Here is a 21,074-nt window from a genome sequence, read left to right on the forward strand (position 1 = left end):
TGGTGGTTCTGAGGTATTTCGGTGTATTTTCTTAAGTAGTGTTTGGGGGTTGATTTATCTTTTTTAATGGCACTTAGCTCACACTAGTCAGTGGGTACCCTTTATAAAGAGAATAAAAGAGACTTCAGCATGACCTTTAACTGAAAAAAATTACCATTTGGCTCAGGAAATTTTGATACAAACCTCAACAGAATTCTCATTATCTTTTCCTTATTTCATTGTTACAAGCATGAAAGCCTGTAATACTTAAACTGCTGAGTGAGTCTCAAAAGCTTGGGGGTGACAAAAGCTGGGCTAGAACCCCAACCCAGCCTCAGACCTGGTCCTCCTGGCTTGGTCCTCGGACTCCTAAATGCTCTTAATTCATTTTGGGTCTTTTCACTGAGCTGATTCAAATGCTGCTGTGTTCTGCAGGAGAATGGAAGCATGATGTGTTTGTATTTTTATTGCAGGAAAATGGATCTTGTTGTGTGAGGGTGTTGAGGAAACGGTCCCCAGCTACTGAGAGGAAGAAAAGCCAGTGGGAAATATTCAGGTAGGAAAGCTGTGTGTATCATCAAGCAGTAAAAACACTTGTGGGCCTTCATTCTTTTTCCAGACACTGTGTCGTGTTTGACGCTTGAATGACTGATCTGGTCACTATCATAGTTTATTTGTTGTTTTAAGAAGCAGCCCTGTTTGGTCAATTGATTGCAACAACAAAACACTGCAAGCAAAGCCCTCAGCATAAACATTCCTCAGGCTATCCCTGGTACAGTATTGATCCTGATACGGAATACAAACAAATTACTCTTTGCGTGCACCATTCGAGCTATAAAATAGAGCAATAATATGTTCTACTTGCTGCCAATAAGTGTGCATTTATAATAAACTAAGCAGAAATCCCTGAGTAGAAGTGAACAGTAGTTTCAATAATATGTTCAATATCTTATGTCTAGCTGTTGTACAGAATTTTTTAAAAAGCTCAGAGTGGGCACTCCAGGGTATCTGTTTCCTTCTTCACTTAAGAAAAATAATCTTTGCAGACTTTTTCTGTGGCTGCTTTTCCTTTGCTTGTGAGGTTTTTTTTAGATATTTTAAAGTACTTTATAAAGCCACAGGTAAGCTCATCTCTACCTTATTTTCAGTGTAGTTCAGCGCTTCTCAAGAATTTGACCTACATCATAATTTTCTTGTGGACCAACTGCCTCTCCTTACACTGCTGTGTGGGTGTTCTCCATTTTTGATCCTTGTCATATCCCACTGGGATTTCCATATATTGGGAAACAGCACTAAAGCCACTTCTGTGAATCTGTAGTTGTTTTGAATGCACCTGAAATTATGGGGGAAGTCAGTACCCTGTGACCATCACCACTGGGGGTGCATAACTGAACCCATTTCCAAACAGATAAAATGTTAGTGAACATAGATTTTTTTTTTAATCTGCTTTACCATGCTCATATAATCCACCATCCATATTTTCAGTGCTACACTTTGATGAGTTACAGACAGTTGACCTCAAGGCATCTCTTGATGAACATTTCTATCTGCTCTCAGCCTTGAAAAACTCAACCTTTTCAAGAGCTGTATGGGAGAAAAATGTGTAAGACTAATATTTATAGGCTGCAAAAGAAGGGAGAGGAAAGACTAAAGTGTAAAACTTGCTTCCAGCAGAAATGCCATCCCTCTTTTACCTCTGATAATTAGAAGCATTTCTGACATGGTTACAAAGCAAGTTAGTGGTGAGTGCCTGCCATTTACTGTGCATTTCTACTGCAGGACTGTTTTCCTTCCCAATGCTTTCTTCTGTGTTATTTCAGACAACCACAAATTTCTGATACTCACCTATTACATTATGATTCGTCAATACTCCTACATTTCAGTTACTTCCAAGTATGTACACATGATTGTTTGTAAAAAATGCAAGGTTGTGATTCAGGTTCAGATTTTGAGTATTTTTTTTTCATAATGTCTAGCAAAGCTTATTTGCATAAATCCTTTTGTTAATAGTGCTAGCTGAAATAATCCTGAAAGACAATAAGGGGGAGAGGTTTTAAGTGCCATAATTTTTGCCAGGAAAAGATCATGGCTGTGTTAAGAAATAAAGCAGTACTGATTTTAACTCTTAATAGAAGTTTTAGAGAACATTACAAGTAGTTTTTAGAGGTGACTTGTATTTAACAGTCCTTGAATATAGGTCTAAGATGCTCATCTTAGATAATAAAAATAGTATGTGCCAGCATAGAAAGGCAGCAAATAAATATCAAAAGGGAACACAACACCAGACTGCACTACATCGAGAAACACTCTGTTTTTAAAACTGTACTCTTGAAAATTTCCTGGAGATTTCCCTAGACTTAGATCCTCATTTTCAAAAAAAAAAAAAAAAAAAAAAAAATCACTTTTCTGTACCGTAAGGAAACTTGGGAAAGAAGTTCCTTGCTGTGCCTTTGGGTCACGTGACCTTGCTGCTGTAGAGCTGGAATGTTTGCCATGGTATTTCCGGAGGCTTCATAAACACACAGAAGAAACAGTGGGGGTTAGGAGGATTTTCAAAAATTGATGGTTTTTCCCCCCCCCCCCCCCCTGCCCCCCCAACCCTTTTTTTTTCCCTGACAGCCTAAATTCTTTGCACTTCAAATGCAGGGCTCTTTTAGGAATTCAGAAAGAGTTTTTATTTGATTAGTCTAGTGAATTTTAAGAACTAATTTAAAATACTTGATAATTTTTAATTGCTGAACTTGTCTAGAATGATTTCTTACTAGATGTAATACCTGGCAACCTACATATTAAGCCTGGCTCTTATTTAGATGGTCTTAATGGTTTACTTTTGGCATGTGTCACTGTGAGTGGCATTCATTAATCTGACTTGATAGCTGTCATCTTGCAAGGCAGAATAATGCAAACAAAAGATGAGCACTCAGACAAGGTTACAGTGAAGAGCCATTTCCTAAGTCTTGCTGTAGTGGTGTAGAATCCCCAAGTCAAATCAGAAAAGCACAGAATTAGTTCTGGCTCCTGGGATATGAGGGATAAGATTATGCAAACCTCTTCCATCTAACTGTAGGAATAGTACATGCTCCTTTTCAGACTTTGCAAACACCAGCTTGAACTGGGATTATGAGGACCTCTGTGTGTCTGCAATGCCATGGATGTCTTAGTGGCAAGGAGGGCTGAAGAGACTCTGCAGTCCCCCTTACAGCCTGGGCTGGCAGAGCTGCATCTTGTCCTCCTCCCTTCCCCTTCCAGCAAGCTGTTGAACAAGAGCAGAGAATGTATCTGTTTTAAAAATAACCTGGCAAAAATGGGGAGGGAGGGGGAGGATGAATGGACTATTTTTAGCTTAGCCAAGTCAGTTCTCTGCACAGCACCATGAAGCTGTCCCAGGAGGGAAGGGGCAAAGGCAGTGCAACAGGAGCTGGTAACAAGCAGCCAGAGATAGGAACTGCTTGTTCCAGGTTCTCTTTGTGAAAAATCCCCCAGCAATGAGCCAGTGTATTCCATGAGGCTGCTCACGACGTGGTCAGTGGGAGGTGTGTGACCATATCAAGACAGGCTTGTTGCTGAATCAGACTATTTATTGCATCAGAAGTTACAAAAAGGCAGCATAGTTTGTCTTTGAGCCTCCTTTTTAAGTATGAAGCAGTAGAGTTGTTTTTTTCCCAACTTCAGGCCCCAAGCTGGCACTCTGAGGAGGAGCATGGGTAGATCTGGACTTGAGCAGGGGCTTGAATTCTGCAATTTGACAGGGCTTCTTCACTCCTTTCTCCTGTGCCCTACTGAACTTTCTGAATTCTCTAAGTGTGACTAATTATTGAATTACATTCTCCTAGTGTTGAAATGTGTGAAGTCTAGAATCATTTACATTAATTATGTATGTCTTACATTTTGTTTCAGTAAGTTTTGTGATGTCTGATTGCCACAGATTGTCACATTGTCTGACTCCTACTCTACTGGTCTCTAGCTAGAGCAGTTGATAGAGAAGGGAATGGGATGAAGTTAAGAAGTTGTTCTGAAACTCTGGTACTGTAATTTGTAGGGATAAACATAGTTCAAAATACTGGCTTAAATATAAATGCTCTGGTATATATAAGTCATCTTTTGTAAAAGCAATTTGATTTGAGCTTATCTGCTTGTATATGTGTCCCAGGTGGACACATAAAAATATGTAGATCTAAGTAAAATGTTGGTAACTTCTTGCTTGAGTTGTCTTCAGTGTTGTACTTTTTAGTAAAATGCTGTAGCACCCCAAGTTTCGGGTGAAAAATTCTATGTATTTAGGTAGCCGAAATAGGGTACTAGAGTTTTTTTTGTTTTGTTTTGTTTTTGGGGTTTTTTTTGTTTGTTTGTTTTTTTGGTTTTTTTTGAGATGTTGCAGAGTTTTGTCTCATTCCCTAGGATATTTCACTGGTTTGTTACTTTGCCTGTATGAGACAGTGCAAAGATTTTTAATAATTTTGTAATGATACTATGTATATCCAAATAATATTTTTCATGCCCTTTGGCTTTGCCCCTTCCCATCTAAGGATTCCCAAGCCTTCCTAAGGAACTTTGCATTTAGGCAGGCCAATGGGTGTCATGGTTGAAACTTGTTCTCAAAAGCTCTGTGTTCCTAATGGCCTCTGACTGTGTTTGGGAAAGATGTCACTTCAACATAGTGCAAAGCAACCAAAGTAAATTATATTTTTAATGAAGGATTTTCTATTTGGATGAATTGATACTGGCAGGACAGTATTAGTTAAAAATAGAAGAACCTTCTGCAGACACATTGCAATCTATCCTAGTTTTATTTTGTCTAAACAAAAAGCAATGTACAATAGTGTAGACAGGTCTTTTAGTCTGAGGTACTTGCTTTGCAGATGGCTCCTGATTCTTTTCTCTTTTTATTTTTAAGTAAGTATTACTTTGAAGGGAGACCATATCAGTATTCAAGGATTCTGTTTATCATGTCACTGCATGGGAGATTGCTGTATTCTGTACTAGACCTACTTTATGGTGGTATGTACAAGATTCTTATGGCCTTATAAAGGATACTGACTTGCATTCCTCCCTGCAAAGAAGTATTTCCAAAAGAAATAATACTCAGATTGAGTATTTATTTTTGTTCAATACAAAAGTATTCAGAGCTAACTGGTAAATATTTTACTTCTCTACCCTCCCTTTTCCCCTTAATCATATTTATCTCCTCACTGTTTTCTTCTATTAGAAATGTGTTCTTTTAGGGTATTTTAGTTCAGCTGATTTATAAGCCAGGATTTTTTTATCTTTTCACCGGAAGTATGTGTAAGTAAAGGGACTGAATGGTTATTTGACTTTTATATCCTGCATGTATGTATACTGTATATTTTAGATACATTAGATGTGTGTGTAAATTGGGATCCTGTTTCAGAACAGTTGTTGCTGTCTGATCAATGGTTGACAATTATATATGTATTTTTAAGTGACTGAAAAATGCAAAAAAAGTTAAATTAACCTGCAGTAATCATACTGTTGTGTGTTTCTAAATGTTTCATACTGAATAGTATCTAAATACATTTCTCTATTTCACCTTCTTGAAGTTAGTAAGTTCAAGGTATGGCTGGTTTTTCACACATTTTATTAGGCCTTGATATTTCTGACAGCATAGCTTTCTTTTTCAGGCATTCAAGTGGGAAAAGAGAGAGAAAATAATTTCCTTCTCAAGACAAAAGAACAGCGCAAGTGTAATCTCAGCTCTCAGTTTTTCTTTTGTGAATGTCTCTTAACCTGGTGTGATTAATTTGGTTTGATTTGGTCATGTTTTTAGAAGTTTATGAAAGGATAGGGAAAAGGGAAGAAAAACACTCCTTTGAAGCAAGTATCAGTGATTCAAATGCTGCCTTGAATCATAAAGATATATATGACTGAGATCTGTGTTACTAGAGTGTGAGAAATTCTGTGTGAAATTCCAGCAGGTGTTTAGCACAAACTGATGATCAGGCAAGGGTCAAGGACAGGTATATAAACTGCTTGTACTCTGCTGAGGATGTGTAGCCTTCACCACAGATCAAACTAAGCCTTTTCAAAGACAGATTTTTATGCTAACAAATCGTGGAAAACCTTCATATACACAATGTAATCTAAAAATCTCAGAAGTCAGAATAAACCTAGTTAATCTGCAGAATCTGAATGTGTGGAGGAGTGTGTCTGCCACACCTTGTGGGGTCCCTTCTCTCTCTTGCTTATACCTGTCCCATACATCAGAAAGCTCAAACTGAAAGCTAAAAATACTCCTTTATAGTAGAGTGGGAGGGAAAAGAAAACAGGCATGAACACCACCTTCCAAAGATCCTGAGTGTTTGCTACAGAACAGTCTGTTGACGCAGAATGCAACAAAATAATTGTGTGTTTAATAAGGTGTTTTCTTTGTTGCCTTTGATTGGGGCACTTCAATGGAATTTCTGCTTGCCCATGTGCTATCATAAGGAGTGGGCAAAAGCTCACTAACTTGTATAGGTTGGTTTCTGCTAAATATAGTTTAGCAATGACCGGTTTATTACTGTCCTTTTAAATGTAAACATTCCCAGTCTCTGCAGGCGTTCTTCTTAAAATATGCCTTTTATTTCCCTCCCCGATGATTTTCATTGCTACCCTTTGATTTTTGTCTCCTTTTGCTCTGAAATTATAAGTTTCTCATACTACTATTGCCAAGCATTAGACTGTCACTGCTCCTTTAATAAAATCTATGGCACCAGGGGAGCATTGGTTTCTTGGGTCCCAGTTTGATAACATATTTCCTTCTCTGAGCACATTCCTCTTTTGGACTGTTCAAATGTTCACCAAAAATAGGGAATTCTTTGTTTGTTGGTAGGAGCACCTGTGCACCATTTGACATCTACAGTATGGTAATGGTTTTTGGCCATTATTGTTCTGGACCTGATAGAAGCCAGAAGTAGAGTGCTCTTTATCAGTTTGTAGAGTCTCGCAGTGCTCTGCTCTGCCTTTTCCTCACCTTTCCCTTTGGCCTTTTTTGGTACCTGAACACCTGCCTGGTGCCTTTTTTCTTATACTGCCTCAGAAGTTCTCACCTGGAGACCCCTGTTCCCTCCATCTGCTCACGGCACTCAGAGTATTTTGGGAGTTGATGCAGAGGGAAAGTATAGTGCTTGCAGCAGAGGTACACCTCTTCTTCCAAGGGAAGATGTACTTACACCGTGTCTTGTGGGCAGATATGAGCTTGATGTGCTTCAGTTGCCCACATTCTGTGTGGAGCCAAAGCAGAAGCCCCATATCCATCGTTTGCATTGTGTTGGGCTCGAGCTAATAAGCTCGGTCTCTTGGCAGGATGTGTTAGATCAGGCTTACTGCTGTGCTAATTGTGCTTACACAGCTTCCAGTTTGGAGCTGGCTCATTTACAGCTGGCTTGGATGGTGGCCAAGAAGGCTCGCCTCTGCCTGCAGTGTGCCATGTAGACATACACACATCCAGCACTTGAACATGTCTGTCAATAGCAGGAAATTATATTTGGAGGGAGGGGAAAATCTTTGGCCTGGCTGCAAGTATAAACAACGACAATATTAACAAATGAGGAAGCACGTAACAGTTTCATAAGGAGAAAGTTTGATTATTTTAGCCTAATTTAGACTCACTGCCACAAGTTGTTTTCAGCCTGTGTGTTTGGCCCTATGTTGTTCCTCATTTACCACTGTTTTTGTGGGGGTTTTGGCTTGGGGTTTTTTTTCAATATATCTTGGGAACGCTTCCCGGATTTAAGAAACCTCATTGTAGAAGTAAGCAGCCTCAGTATTTTAACTGAGAAACAGAAACTAATTTAAGCACAATGTTAAAAATGGGCAAACATTCAGAGGATACCAACTTGCTTTTATGATTAGCCCATCCACTGTTTTTCATCTTCCCTTACTTCGTATGTTAGCAAGTTATTGTGTACATTGGCTCTAGTGCAGTGTCAAGGATTGGCCCATCTTAGTGTTGAAGTGCTGTAGTTAGCTAGAAGTACAGGATACTCACTAGTAACAGGAATTATTCAGGAAGAAGAAACCCAGAGCTGTAAAAAGTTCAAGTTTGTTTATTTAGGTTTGAAAAGCTAGAGCTCAGAATTACTTGAAAGCCACATCCTCAGCTGGCAAAGATCAGTTTCATCAGTTACCAGCAGTTGTGTCATTTACTTCATCAAGAATGTGTCCCCTCAATTATTATGAAATCTTCTTTCTGTGGAGGAAGGTAGTGGTGGATGGGAACATGGGAGTGTATATGTGTATACATATATATATAGAGAGAGAGAGAGAGAGAGAACTGGGTTAGTCTCTTAATTTATTGTTAAATAATAAAATGATTCATCAGCCACACTGCTATGAGCTCTCTTAATATTTGAGCCCATTTTTTTCTCAAATTATTTTTTTAGTCGTGAGCATCCATGCATCACTGCATTAACTTGCTTGACAGTTTAGAGGCCACTTCTCCTTTTAAACAAGCCTTGAAGAGACAGTAACAACCTTCTAGTTCTAAAATCACTGTTATTAAAACAACCAGGGGAATGTATCTCTGCAAAGGCAGAGTTGAATAATGATTTAGCTCCCAGAATTAATTTGAAATTTCATCAGCACTAAGTAATATTTTAGTGGCAGTATAATCCTGTACATTACATATTAAGTCTGCAGACTGCACTGCCAGAGGAAGAACCCTGCAGTATTTAAGTGACACTGTAACACCATGGTATTATATTCAGGTCATTAGGGGGCATTTTACAGGATTGAAGTGATCTGGCAGAATGTCAAGGGTGAATCGTATATTCTCTGTTTCTTTGCCTCTCCAAATATGTAGATTAGGGGTTTAAAAAAAAGAAATGACATGTTGGTCACTAGTGTTCCTCCCCTGTCTCAGCCCAGTGTATCACCTGTGCACCACTTGGCACGGTCAACAAACGCTGAGGGGAGGGAAGGGGAATAATAGATACAGATGGCTCAGATGGTGAGAGAGCACTATACTGAGGGTTGGGGGGTTTTCTGTATGAATCACAGCTAAGCATGAATTCAAGTATTTGGCTTTTATGTCAGGTGTCAGCAGGTATCCAGAGTGATGGAAAGTTCTGAGCTGCAAGGTGGGTGTTTCCAGAGCAGATCCCTAACACTAAGAGGCAGGGGCACTCTTGTGGTTGAATATACTAAGGGAGATGAATGTCTCTCTCCCCTTTGTGCTTTAGAAATTCCTTCTAAATTCATGTGTGTGGCCCATCATAAAGATTTTGATACCTCTTTTCAAATGTAGTCATCATTCAGGCAGCTCTGGTTGAATTTAGGGAGAGTATTAGCCTGTGAAAAACATGTGTTCTCAGCAGCTCATTGCTGCCTCTGGCAGAAGTTGCTGCCATTCAGATCTGCTAGCTAGATAGTTCACATGATTATTCAGTGCACCATTAGAGATAAACTGGGCTGGGTTAAATTTAAACATGCAAATAGTATCTTTGGATCATTCTTTTTGCAAGAAACAGATAATCATGATACAAGTATCCCAGCTGTCTAATAGCAAATTTCACCACATCAGTCTTTCCTCATCTTTCCTTCACTTTGTTTAAACTACAGTTTTTGGGGTGATGGGAACATTTGTTAAAAATAAAAACAATGATAAGAAAGAATCGCTGACAACAAGTGAAGTTGAAATGATGTTTATCTTCCAGTGGTGGGAATGGCAATGATAACATGCTGGTTGGTCAAGGGTCCATAATCTTTTCAGATAACAGAGTGGCCATCATACGAATGGGGTACATGGCTGTGATCTTTCTGTGCTCCAGGTGGTTGAGGGGGAACAACAGTTTGCCTATTGGAAGAGTTTGGGTTTCTCTAATCTAGAAGATGGGCCAATATGTTCTAGGTTAATACCTGTTTTCTTCTTGCTGTACTCCATGTGATGGGAAATTCTTAGAAAAGTCTCATGGGCAAGAGGTGTGCCTGACTGCTGCAGAGCAGTGCTCAAAAGGAGTGGTGAGGATACTGGACAACTGGACATTATTTTTACAGGTCTTTCCTGTAAAAGATATGTAAGAAAGCATTAAAATCTTACTGGGGAATGGTGGCAAGACTGGTATTTGTGGAGAAGTGCTGGCTATGCCAATGGGAGAATTGCCGTAGCTGGCAGACCGCTGCCGTAGGAGGCTGGGAAGGCAGATCAGCAGGTTAAACACGGCTGTGGCCAGCAGCTCTGTGAGCAGACAGGAAGGGAAGCACATGTTCCTCCTGCTGCCTGACTGGGGAGTACAGGCAGTAAGCCACAGACAGTAGCTGGGCTTGTGCACCCTGCCTACGTAAGTGTCTTCTGCTCAGAATACCCCGTTTGAGGGATGACTGGATTAACCCACAATAGCATGTTTTCTGTTCCTACTGCTTTCATGTATGTCAAAATATTTCAAATATCATTCACTATAGTTTACATTACTTCAATACCTTCTACTTCCTTCTTTTTTTTTTTAATTAAAAAAGACTATTTTCATATACATAGGCTACTTTCACAGAGGGTAAAGTTTCAGTTTAGATTTTGAGTACTGTTCTTCCTTGATCTTGATTTTGCTTTGGTTGTCACCAGTTTTAGTTTTAAAGTATGTATCAGAAGCCAGTTCTGTCCAACCATTTCTACTGGGTATTTTTTCAAGTTAAAGGCAATGGGCTTTCCTGAAAAATGTCCATAGACAAAGAACTCCCCTGAGTGTGTCTCTAGTGATCTGTACAGTTAGCAGTTATTCCTATGAGCTGTCATTTTACAGTAAAAATAGAAAATGTAAAATATTGATTACATATGCAAGTACCAGAAATGTACATCTGTATACTAGCTCTCCAGGACCTTGTAGATAAAAATAGATTTCAGTCACATTTTTCCTTTTAATGTGCCACAACAAGTAAGTTTTGGTCTTGAGGAAGTATGTATGAAGCCATAAGGCTCTAAGCTTGTGAAGAGAACTTTCTTCTGGCTATTTAGTTAAATAAATTAACAGGGATGTTTTCTGGGGCTTCCTTTGCTAAGTAAGGGACATGTAATAGTTATCATGGTGCAGCAGTGAGCAATACCATGAAGTTCAGAACAGGGGAGATCTTTGTTGTGCATACTGTATACCAGGTATTGTAGTTTTTGTATGCTGGAAGTACGTGCTAGTGGCCTGATGCCTATGTTACTGTTCCACTTGTACTGCTTTTTCAATGTATTTGCTGATGCTGCAACACTTTTTGCACTAAGTTTTAGATAATATAATATCTGCTTTTCTCAATTGAAATAATCCTGCTGCTCTCACTGGCTAAAGCTTGTTTTCCTTCCATGTCACTGAAGGCAAACATCTGGAGGATAGGCTTCACTGTCCTTGGACATTGAATCTGTTGTGACTTTTTTTGATTGCTGTCAGTTTGAAGCATTGTCAGATACTGTTTTGATCCAGAAACTTTCCAAATTAACCTGTGCCTCTAGCTTCTTGTAAGGACTGGGCATGAAAATAAGAAGATTGTAGGACAAGCCACATTATTTTATGAGGTGATGTGTATATGATCAGTTCTGAATAATTCCACAATAAAGTCATCAGCCAGCAACTTATTATGTTCCTCAGTAGGGAATCTCAATCTGGCAAAAGTAGAATTTTCCTTTTAATGGCCATTGTCAAAGTATTTTTAAGTATTGTCAAAGTTTATTTAAAGTTGAACTAATACAAGGTTCACTTTGCAGTTCTTTGTAGAATTAATCTTAATAATGAATTAAAGGTGTTTTAGAAATAGGGTTTGTGGTAGAGTTTCATTTCAATGATTATTCCCTTCATCCACAGTGTGGTGTAGGACTGCAGATATTAATCTCAAATTATGTCTTATTAAACATTTTGAGTAATAACCACCTGGTTCTTTGACAGTTTGGGTTTATACGTGAAACCAGGGGATCAACTACATTTATTCATTTTGTTGACAAAATGTAGCTTGACTTCTGAAAACAGTTTAGTGGAGCGGATTCAGTTTTGATAGTGGTATAAGAATGTACCCATAATAACATCCAGCATTTTTGGGAAGGTTTTGCTTTTGTTTTCTGTAGCTGGTAAATTTATTATTTTGGATGTGAATACAAACACAATTTACTACTTGTAACATGAATATACTATATAAGCTACCAGAATATTTGTAGCTGTAATGCTTTCTGATGGAGAAGCTGTACTTTGCAGTATGTCTGTTTTCTTCCTTTTGTAAGCTTGCAGCTGATTCTTTTTTGGACAATGTGCGTTCACATGTACACAAAGTGCATTTTCAGGCTAAATGTGTCCTAGGTTTCAGGCTAAATGAGCCCAGGTGTCGTATTTCTAATGCCCTTTGCATGAAATGTGAAGTAATTGTCCAAGTGTGGAAGCTGTATGTATGTTTATGAAAAGTGAAGTAAGGGCACAGTCTGCGATTTCAAGTGTCTTATGAAAATGTGTGTGGTAAGGCTACACTGCCTTCGAAACAAGCTTCTTATGTTGTTGAACTTCAGACTTCTCAGTCCTGAAAAGTGAAGTGAGTTACAGTATGCCTTAAATACCTCCATGTGTGTTTATATTTAGTAGGTCTAAAACCACTTACACCAAGGTAACTTACTGCAAAGGAGAAGCATCTGCTGAATTAATTTTCATGAAGTAGATGGTTTTCTTAGGTTTTTGTATTGTGAGGCCTCTCAGCCAAGAGGGGAAGAAAGATACAGGAATGGTGATCTGTTAAACAAATGAAACAAATGGATTGTGGGTAAATAAATGAGTGACAAAGAGATGATGTAAGGAGAGCAAAAAGCATTCTTACACAAAGAACAGTGGATAGTGCCTACCTCTCCATCATGATCCCAAACGCGAGGAAAATCAAAGGCTTTTTTCTTACTGGAGACACTGAAAGAAGGTCAAGTTCAAAAATAGCTTTGGGTCAAAAAGGAAGGAGGAGAAAGAGAGTGTAGTCACTGAGATGAGTAACTTCAGATAACATTTGAGTGTCTGAGATGTCATTGAGAGAACTGCTGCTGAGGAAGAGCCTGCCATAGCTAGTATTTTCAGTACAGAGACACATGATATCACTACCAGAAATGGGCTGCTTCAGGTGCAGGTTGTCATTGTGCCCTGTTTATTGGTCTCTATTGATCCTCCATTTCCATGTGTGTGATGCTGGGACTTCTGTGGCCACATGCCTTGGTTTTCTTGTGGCAATATTCCAAGCCATTCTATAAATCCTTCCTCATGAATTATGGAGGAAAAAACCTGCCCTGTTCCTTAACTGGTTAAGATTGCTAGGAAGGCAGTGAAGGCTTTTGTGTAATTTAACCATTCTTGTCCTCAGCTGTTTACTCACCTACACAGCTATAAACTGACATAATGGTGGACGTATGTTCTAATCCTTATCATCATTGTAACATCTGGAAGTCATGACTTTTGAAGCATTTGTAGCAGCAGAAATGGTTTAATGTTGCTGAAACTTCTTTCCTATATGCATTAAAAATTCATATGGTGGTGGATTTAATCTGAGACTTGTGTACAAGTACTTTGACTTAATACTCTGGGTTTAGAAACAATGTAGGATCTAATATGCCAAGGAGAAAGGATTTATTTAATTTTATTCAAAAACTTTTAAACAGATTGAGTCCCTGATAATCTTAGCAGCTGATACCTGTAGTTAGATTTTGAGGAAGTAAGTGTCTTCTACCAGCATCTCAATATTTTAACTATAGTTTAAAAAAAAAAAATCTCAAAAGTAAGGCATAATACTATTGAATGAGATAAGAGTCTGAAAACCCCTGCTCAATAAACTGATATGTTCTTCAGGAAATTGATGATATATCAAAAGCTGTTTCTTCAGATACCAATCATAGCTTAGCTTCCCAAAATGAATATGAAATACAAACACTGAGAGAAGGCTATGCCTGCTTATAATGGTGCTGGTTTTGTATACAGCATTCTTGACTTATCTTGAGAGGGCTTCTGACACACAACAAAACCGATGCAAACTGTTTTAGCCACCAGTACTTTCTTCTGACCTTAAGTTTTTCTTGGCTTACGTTATGAGACCAGTTCGAAGAAGTTTCAGTATTTTCTTCTGTTTGTTTTTTTTCTCTTTGTTTTAATGACCAAATATATTGGATGTAAAGTGGTCCTTCAATTAAAAGATAAGCTATATATTTAAAATGAAGCATATTCAGGAATTAAACTATGAATTTATGTTTTTTGATCAGTCTTTCTAAACAAGGCACAGAAAGCTACATCTTTTGTGGTGGCAGTGGTGTTTGTTTGCTTTTTTCTTTTGGAATAGCTGAATGTTTTCTTCAAAAAATCTCTTCTATGTCTAATCTGGAAGTCTGTGCCACTGCTGGGAAAATGAAGCAGTGTCCACTGGACCAAGCAATATCTTGCACTGAGGTCCCCCTAGTAGAAGGAACAGTGAGACACGCACGCCTGGCCCATGCGTGGTTTGTGTGTAACAGATTGTCTCTCTTGAAAATGAGCATTCACCGGTCTCTCCTGTTTAAACTGAAAGTCACTGTTGTAAAGGGTGTTCTTCATTCACAGGGAATGAGGCAAGTTACTGTCCCACTCAGTGGGACCCTAGAGGTCAACCTGAACCCGGGAGATCCACTGGGAAACATGAAAGCTTTGGGGTGAACTTCAGGTTTTTAGATGTGGGTGGGTGTGGTTTGGTCAGTCAGTGTATTTGTCTTTTTCAACCCTGTTGAGATGAGCTTTATATTTAATGTGCTGAGTAGCACAGATGGGCATTGCTTGCTTGCACTGAGCAACTGCTTAGGTGACCAAATACTTAAGCAAGCTGATTTTTGCACTGAGCAGTTTATTGTCTTTTTTTTTTTTTTTTTTAATGGACACAATTACTACTAGTTCCTCTTTCAAATCTGTCTAAAAATGAGTGATTGTTAGTGTTTTCACACTGATGATGTCTCGGAGCCATTAATTATTTATCTTCACAACTACATGTGTGTGAGAAAGGATTTGGTTACCTCTGTTTTACAGGAGACAGGGCATGAATTGACTTGTAGACAGTGCCCGTGCTCATGTAGAGTGCTCCATGGAATGGTTCCATCGGGAAACTGCAAGGAAGGGTGTTGTTCATCATACTGTGATTTATTTTTAGAGGATTTGAGAGCAAACTGCTGCAAGCATTGAACTGGAAGGAATATTGCCTTTTCTCACTCTTTCTTAATTCTGTAAAAGTCCTTATCAAAAACTGGTAGTGTTTTCAATTCTCATAATGGCTTAAGAGTCTTGTGTCTACAGAAGGAAGCCCAAACCAGCTCAATTGTTTCTTTTGAGGGCAAGGTGCAGCGTGTTGTTTGTGCTGCCAGCCTTGGCAATGCCTTCCCCTCCCCAACTTCTTTGTCCCCCTTCTTCCCTTCCCCCGCCTCCCCAATTATTTTTCCAGAGACCTTGGCTTGCTGCTTCTGGGGCAGCAGCAGCAGCTGCTAGTGCTGTCCTGTAATTCTTCCCTCTCAGTCACAGGGGACTGGAAGGGGAAAGACGGTCTGGCTCAGCAGCAGTCCACCAGCTGCTGCTACAATCTATAATGCGTAAATTTGCAAAATATAGCTTTTAATTTTGCTTTGCAGTCAGAATGAAAAACTAGAGTGCACCACCACTGCCATCTTTGATTGATTAATAGAAATAAATGCTTCCTGCTCCCCGCTTCAGACTTGGACAAAAAGAACTTGGAAGTGGCTAAAAATAAAAGGTAAGAAACCTGACAGACTTTCCCACCAACAGAGTAATTAAGAGCACATTGTTGTGTATGTGTGCTTGAGAATGTGCTCTGGCTAGGTAAAAGCTGTTGAGTAATGCAAAAATATTAACTAAATCAGAGTATAAAATCAGGCTTAGGGTCATGATACTCTCTGAAGTATGTGAATTAGCAGGGCTTCTTTGTTACAGCATTAATGACTGAGGGAGCCCCACATATTCTAGCCTAAGAGGTTTTCTTGGAATTCTGCATTGAGACATATTTTTGATTTTGAGGTTTTTCTTAAAGGAGAGAGAAGGGGAATTAAAGAAGAATAGGCAGTGTCTTTCTCTGCCAGCAATGTAGTTGGAGTAGTAATAAGTGCTTGTTTTGTGTCCAGTCATACACCTTGGGTAAGGAAATGGCCCATAGAAAAGGTAAGCAGCCCCCAAATTTCCATTAGAAATGGATTTGTAACCTCTTCAGTGTGTGTTTATGAATGATGAATCTTTTAGTTGGAGCATTCAAGAAGAACCGGTGATATAACATGGCCAAAATTTGTGAAAGAACTTGTTTGAACTGAATAGTTTAACTCAGTGGGTTGTTCAGAAGACTTGAACTATAAAACACCATGCATGAAAAGAATTCATGTTGTTGTGGCACAGATGAGTGACCAAAGAAAAACTGTAGTGTGTATAGCTGAGAGAAGTAGTTTTATCGCAAGTCAGTTTTGCAGTTGGTTTGTCAGAATTTGGAAGAGAGCAGATCTAAACCTTACCTTTGTGGACATCCTGACTCTGTCAATAAATTACAGTGTAACCTAGTACTTATTCCCAGAATTACCAGTCCTGATTTCTGTACATTTTACATGATACTAATGTCAGCAGTTTTAAGTAAAAGCATAAGCAGCCCCTAACCCTGCAAGGCACGCTACTTTGAGTAGCTGTGTTGTATAGACGTGTTGACAGAAGAAATCTAAATCTAGATGTGTCTTTGGGACTCCAAAGAAAACCAATTAAAACAGTTAAAGGAATAAACAAAGCATTCTTTGTGCATGTGTGTGCACATATTATCTTTAATTTGTTGGAGTTTTTTTAGCATGTGGAAAATACAGCCATGAGTGTATACCATCTCCTAGGAAAAGAGAGTAAGAAGAAATTATGTAGTTGACCCATTATTCAGGCACTTGGGAATTAAGAGAAGAGCAATTTGTTTCTCTGAAGTCCTTCCTGGTTATATACGTATATTTTAAATAAATGTGGTATGCTGAAATATTTATATAAACGCAGTTTTCAGTGGTATCACTTAATTGGGCAAAGAATTAAAATTTAGTGAAGTGTGCACCCTTTGTGTCAGTTGCAGTGTTTTGGGTGGCTACCTGCTCACTTTCAGGGAGAGTATAAAAATTAACTTACAGAGGCTTTTCACAGATAAAAACCAGCAGAACTCTTGGAAATTCTACTTTAACCAGACTTTACAATATTGCACATTACTAGTCTTGTCAAAGTGTCAGAAATTGCCTATTGGAAATTGTTTGTGTTTAACCTTTAAAGAAAGACTGCTAGAGTATGTTTTAAAAATGAAGTGGTAGCAAGCTGGATTGAAGCTTGCTAAATTCTGACTAGGTGGCAACAAAGGCGTCTAGGACTCCCAGTACAGTTTCCAAGAAAGCAAGTTCCCCTTTCCAATACATATTTTCATTTGTCCTCCTGTTGTGGTAAAGGCTTCAGTCTTTTGCCAGTGTTTTCTGAGCTATGCACTGAAGTCTTTTGAAGATTATTGAATTTGCTTTTTATTGACTTTTCCTTCCCTTCAAAATTAATACCTTTATTTTAACATTCAAAGTCCTGAGCACAGCTTCTTTCATACAGAGATTGTTACTGTGGCACTACAAAAAGGACCTTTGCTAAATACTGATATTTACCGCACAGGCTGTTTTCCATCCATTCTGCAAGGCCTGATTCTTAATGCAAAAGCAGCATTAAAGCATCAGTGAGAACCAATCTTTCCTCATTTCTGCCCCTGTGGGGATTTGAGCAGTCTCTGCAGCCTCCTGCACAGACACTGTATGCAGGGGATGCCACTTCTGGGGCAAAGCTAACCTGGGAATATTTGAAGAGTGGAGTTTTGAGGGAGTATTCTGAAATGTGTCTGTAGCTGAATTTCACTGGGTACCTCCTATCTAACTCTTTACATGAAAGTGGAAAGGTGGCTGCTACTGTTCTATCTTGTCCATGGAACTTTGGCTGTGGGTAGGAAGCCCATAGTCCAATCTGTAGATCCATTCTGGTTCTTAGGATAAAGCATTTTGAGACAAGAATAGTCAGAAATAGATGTTAAAAGAAGATGTTTCAGGAAAGAGACCTAAAAGCACAATGCAGTCTCCCTGAAAAAAATACAGTATCTAGACAATGGGCAACTTAATTTCTAAATTCCTCAGCCACAAAATTCCTCGGTAGTCTTAAAAATCCATGTTCCCCAAAACCTTTTCAAGAGAGTGAAAAAGAAAGAGGGAGAACAAAATGTAAGTTCTAAGCTTTCCCAACATGTCACTTGGGATAATGTCACTTCTGTGTGTCCTTAGTAAACACAATGCCAGGTCAGGAGCCAGAGGATAATCTTTTGCTCTAAATGGTTTTCCTATATTATCTGAAGCTGTACAGTGTAAAATCAGGAATGGAGAAAGTCTATCCCAAGTCTCTCTCTTTGCTGCTGATACAAGCATGATTTCATTATACAAACATTTGCTCCATTAATTGTCATTATTCCTAATCCTCCATTTTGCTTAATGGCAAAACATTTTACTGCAGGGGAAAAAAAATTAGATTAAAGTAAAGACTTTCAGACAGCAAAGACTACTAATTGAAACCTGCAAGGGATACCCCCGTCATGGAAATTCAAAATTACAAAAGTTATGACTGATTTAACTGGAAAAGCGATACTTGAGAATCCTCATAACACTTTGCATTAAGTTTTTGCATGTTTTAAGTCAGGGTTGGATTTTTTTCATAATCTGTAAATGTAAAAATGTAGCTTTAGTAGATGGATGCACGGAGTGCTACATGTGTGTTTGTACAACATGCATTTTGTCTGCTGATGGAAAGTAGAGGTTTTGATTGTCCATGTGTGTCCATGTGGACCTCTAAAAGGTATTGCAGATGGGGACACTAGAATGTTTTGGTTCTATTTTCCCCTGCTCCTTTCATCTTCCCCTGCAGTAGTATTGCATTGAGAACTTGGAATAAAATACTTTTGCCTGTGCAAAGCTCACATGTGTGTTTCTGTTTTGTTCCTTTGCAGTCTGTGGTATATACAGCAATGTAGAGGTCTTGTTTCTGTTCTCTAGAGGTTGCTAATACTTTACCCAAAGGAAGACTGAGACATAAGAAGGTTTTCCTGCTTCTCCCTCCTGCAGCTCCTGCAGGAAGTAGAGAGCAGTGAGCTGCTCCTGGAGCTCCTTTCCCATATGACAAACCTCCAGCTTGCAGGCACACAGATGGGGTTGCTTTGAATGCATAAAAATATGAATGCTGATACTTGTCTGAGAAACATCGTGTGCCTTTGCTGAGTGTACAGTGGTAGGACAGCACTTCATAAATGGATTTTGAGATTGCACAGCATTTGTTAAGGAAAGGAATAAAAAGAGTATTTCCTTTGAAAGGAATAAACTAATATTCTAAAAGACATCCCTCAAATATTTCTTAAAAATTTTGTTGCTATGAAGTTTAAACTTACATATTTCTGGATTTTTGGGTTACTTTTTGGTTTCCTGATTTGGCACATTTTTGGATGCATAGTGTACAGTATGTTAGTTGTGTGTGTCATAAAGGTACCTCAGTAAAATGTAAATTCATGGTTTTAAAATTACTTTTCCTGAGGTGATCTGTTCTCTTTGTGTTTTGTGCTTTGTGTCTTCCTCCATTCCCCCACCCTCAGGTCCATTAGGTGTAAGTTGGATTAGCTCAGTGACTCTTATCAGGCCTCTTTTTCCTGTTATCCCCTGATAAATTTATATGACTTAAAGAGTGAACTCCAGGCACAACGTCATTCCTGCTGGGGACAGGAGCTGCATTTGCTGAAGCTCAGTGTTGGTGAATAGTACCCCACTGTGCTCTATATGGGAAAGTGTGTGGGTGGCAATTTACATGGTAAACAAAGGCAGGCAGGGAAGGAAGACACTTAAGCTTATGTTTTTAATGCTTCTCCCTAAAAAGTATCTGTTGAAAATTAGCAGCAACAAATATCACAAAAAGAAGATTGGTGTAGATTTTTCCATTTTTAAGAATCAATCTTTAAATAAAAGTATTTTTACCATACTTTGGTAGATAAACTTATTGATATGGCTTGTACTGATTTTTGTGGTAAAGACAAATAAAGACTGTACCTGTGACTGTTCAATTTAAGGATAAATGGAAACCTGTTATTTAATCAGCAAAATGCGTTCATACTCATCTGAAGGATCACACACATCCCCTTCCTGCCACCCTAAATTGGTTGGTTGCTTGTTTGTCATAAAAGGTGTAGAAAGGCGACATGAATTAGACAGCAAAAGGCTAGAGAGAGTGTCAGGAAGCATTGACATTCTTATTTGTGGCGTGTATCTACTATGTGACCTTGGACAAATCTCTTCACCTATGCCATATCCTGTTATTAGATTATAAATCTCTGCTGGGAGAATGCGTGTCGCAGTTTGCTTTTGTATCTGGCAGAGGGTCTTTTAGATATTGTAAAACAATAATAGAAATAAGGATAAAAGGATTTTCTCTGGAACACTAGCCATTGATGGAGATAGGGATTTCTTTTTAAGCTTGCTCTGCCCACTCATCTACAAAAAAGTTAATTCACTGTGTCGCCTTCCAAGCAGCAAAAACCTTCTAACATGAAATTTGCTATTAATTCAGCTAAATAAATGTGAGTGACTGCGCTGTCCTTAAGAAGTTTTTTGCAGTTTGGAATGCATTTGCAAAAAACTTAACACGTGAATATTTGCAGTGTTTTATTTCTATTAAAGTAGAAGGCTTTCTGTGGCACTGTTGTAGAAACAGTGTGCTGTAGTTGCAGTCGCAGTGTGTTTCCTTGTCGCTCGGCGTGCCTGATCAGTGTGATAACTGTTTACCCCGGACAGGCTAACGAGCGCAGCTCACGCTGCTGAGGGAAAGGAGCTGCCTTGTTCCATGTGATGGAACTTGTTCCAGTTCACCTCTCACTTTGCTCCGATGCCCTTCCTGCTGGCGTTGGCGCTGGGAAGGAAGCTCGCATGGGAGGCTCTCCCTTCCAGCTGGCTGAGGTGCAGCGTGGCCAGGGAGCTCCTTGTGTGACACTGCGTGGCCTCGCACCGAGCTCCCTCCCTGCTGCGCCTGATGAGTGGCACGGTTGAGCTCTGGGAATTCAGCTCTGTCTTCTGCAGGGTTTAATAGCTGAAATGT

At 39.0% G+C, this 21,074-nt stretch overlaps 1 protein-coding gene across 1 annotated transcript in view; it reads left to right on the forward strand.

Annotated features, from left to right (window-relative positions):
• Positions 1–21,074, forward strand: part of ZMIZ1 (zinc finger MIZ-type containing 1) — a 287,515-nt gene that overhangs the window by 68,909 nt on the left and 197,532 nt on the right. The window contains exon 2 of the mRNA XM_053948519.1: positions 453–535. The gene's annotated coding sequence lies outside the window, so the exon portion shown is untranslated. The remainder of the gene's footprint in view (positions 1–452; positions 536–21,074) is intronic.

Source organism: Vidua chalybeata, chromosome 8 (genome assembly GCF_026979565.1).
Source record: "Vidua chalybeata isolate OUT-0048 chromosome 8, bVidCha1 merged haplotype, whole genome shotgun sequence".
NCBI classification, from domain to species: domain Eukaryota; kingdom Metazoa; phylum Chordata; class Aves; order Passeriformes; family Viduidae; genus Vidua; species Vidua chalybeata.